The 2,868-nt window shown below is 43.0% G+C and overlaps 1 pseudogene; it reads left to right on the top strand.

Annotated features, from left to right (window-relative positions):
- Nucleotides 1-1,905: 1,905 nt before the first annotated feature.
- On the top strand, nt 1,906-2,746 carry LOC108524768 (heterogeneous nuclear ribonucleoprotein A1-like; annotated as a pseudogene).
- Nucleotides 2,747-2,868: the final 122 nt, after the last annotated feature.

Below are 2,868 nucleotides of genomic sequence, written 5' to 3'. Positions count from 1 at the left end.
AATGCTTCTTAGAATTGAGGAAATAAGATAAAAATTCCAATACAATAAAATAGAACTGTAAACTTCTAGGTAGCTGAAGACGATGCCTGTTGCCTAGGTCTCCGCCTCCGAAAATTTCCTTGAGATACAACAACAACAACAACAACAACAACAAAAAAAAAAACAAGAAGGAAAATAAAACTGCACAAAAACTGTGACTCCAGTGCAAATTCAGAGAGTTCCCAAATTTCAAAATTACTCTAAGCAGAAAGAGAAGAGTGTCAACCTTAGCATGAAATCTCTACCGCTCCCGCCTCATCCCGTTCTACCATAAGGCTGTGATAAAGGCAGGCTGAGAGAAACTGGGGGGGAAGAGGGAAGGGAGGAGCTAGCAACAGGGCTTGAGATTGATATACAGCCTAAAGCACCTTCTGGAAGACAAAGTCCACCTTAAGTCTTAAAAAAAAAAAAAAAAAGTTCAAGTGTCAGAGCCCCAATCACAGAGATGTGACTTAAAAGTATGCCAGATTTGGAGGGCGGTCTTCAAAATGCACAGATTTTGGGAAAGAAAAGGGCAAAAAAGAAAGCAGAGGTATCCTTTGGAGATTAGGTAGTGATAGGGAAAGAGGTAAAAGGGAAAAATGTAGGGCCCTGCAATGGAAATGGAACCAAAACATTGGAGGATCCATAATCCTTTTGTTTACCACCAAACAGTATATCAAATTATCTGGACTTTGCTGTATTGACAGAAGAGGGTGCCATTGAACTTAAAATCATATAAAACACTCAAAGAACAGAAACATGAGCAGGAGCAAAATGAACAGATCCATACAATTATTGTAAAAAATGAGAAAACAAAAATCAGCACACACAAAGTAAGGAACTCCCCCTGGAAAAAATCACGATGCAGGAAAAAAATCCTAAGACAACATTCATTCTATGTGTCATTAAATGTGCTCAAATAAGCATTTAAAGATATGAAAACTACCTGAATTATGAATTCAAAAAAGGACAAAAAATCCAACAGGAGCTGAAAAGAGAGTTGATTGACTTCAGGAAAGAAATGGATGAGATAAAATATTATCTCAGAAATGAAGAAAATTACAAGGTGTCCAAGAGAGATAAGATTCTAATGATAATTTAATAAGGGGCATTTAGGAAAACAAGGAAAGCAACCAAGAGAATGAAAGTGAATTTAAGAAAAAGTAAAAGGGATCAGAGGGAAAGTAGTGAAAATGGAAGACAGGAGGAATAGCATTTGTATTATTGGAGTCCCTGAGGAAGAAAAACAGCAATGGAACATGACTAATATTTAAAACCGTAGGCCGGGCGCGGTGGCTCACGCCTGTAATCCTAGCACTTTGAGAGGTGGAGGCGGGCGGATCACGAGGTCAGGAGATCAAGACCATCCTGGCTAACACGGTGAAACCCCGTCTCTACTAAAAAATATAAAAAATTAGCCGGGCATGGAGGCGGGCGCCTGTGGTCCCAGCTATTCGGGAGGCTGAGGCAGGAGAATGGCATGAACCTGGGAGGTGGAGCTTGCAGTGAGCCGAGATTGCACCACTGCACTCCATCCAGCCTGGGCGACAGAACGAGATTCCGTCTCAAGCAAAACAAAACAAAACAAAACAAAACAAAACAAAACAAAACAAAACAAAACAAAAGAGAACTGTAACCAAGAAAATTTTCCAGAAGTAACAGCCTCAAAAAAATCTCAATTCTTTTTTTCTTCTGCCCGTGGACACCCCTGAAGAAGCATTGTTAAAGTCTCTCTTCTCCCTGCCATCGTGTCTAAGTCAGAGTCTCCTAAAGAGCCCTAACAGCCGAGGAAGCTCTTCGTTGGAGGGTTGAGCTTTGAAACAACCGATGAGAGCCTTGAGGAGCCATTCTGAGCAACAGGGAACACTCACGCACTGTGTGGTCATGAGGGACCCAAACACCAACACTCCAGGGGCTTTGGTTCGTCACATATGCCACTGTGGAAGAGGTGGACACGCCATGAATGCAAGGCCACGCAAGGTGGATGGAAGAGTTGTGGAACCAAAGAGAACCGTCTCAAGAGAAGATTCTCAAAGACTAGGTGCCCACTTAACTGTGAAAAGATATTTGTTGGTGGCATTAAAGGAGACACAGAAGAACATCGCCTAAGGGATTATTTTGAACAGTTTGGGAAAATCGAAGTGACTGAAATCATGACTGACCGAGGCAGTGGCAAGAAAACGGGTTTTGCCTTTGTAACCTTTGACGACCATGACTCTGTGGATAAGACTGTCATTCAGAAATACCATCCTGTGAATGGCCACAGCTGTGAAGTTAGGAAAACCCCGTCAAAGCAAGCAATGGCGAGTGCTTCATCCAGCCAAAAGGTCGAAGTGGTTCTGGAAACTTTGGTGGTGGTTGTGGAGGTGATTTTGGTTGGAATGACAACTTTGGTCATGGAGAAAACTTTAGTGGTCATGGTGGCTTTGGTGGCAGCCATGGTGGTGGTGGATATGGTGGCAGTGGGGATGGCTATAGTGGACTTGGTAATGATGGAAGTCATTTTGGAGATGGTGGAAGCTACAACGATTTTGGCAATTACAACAATGAGTCTTCAAATTTTGGCCCCATGAAGGGAGGAAACTTTGGAGGCAGAAACTCTGGCCCTTATGGTGGTGGAGGCCAATACTTTGCTAAACCACGAAACCAAGGTGGCCATGGCGGTTCCAGCAGCAGCAGTAGCTATGGCAGTGGCAGAAGATTTTAATTAGGAAACAAAGCTCAGCAGGAGAGGAGAGCCAGAGAAGTGACAGGGAAGCTACAGGTTGCAACAGATTTGTGAACTCAGCCAAGCACAATGGTGGCAGGGTCTAGCTGCTACAAAGAAGACATGTTTTAGACAAATAG

Source organism: Rhinopithecus bieti, unplaced genomic scaffold, assembly GCF_001698545.2.
Source record: "Rhinopithecus bieti isolate Rb0 unplaced genomic scaffold, ASM169854v2 repeat_22916, whole genome shotgun sequence".
In the NCBI taxonomy this organism is placed as follows: Eukaryota; Metazoa; Chordata; class Mammalia; order Primates; family Cercopithecidae; genus Rhinopithecus; species Rhinopithecus bieti.
This window is presented reverse-complemented; position numbering and strand designations above follow the sequence as displayed.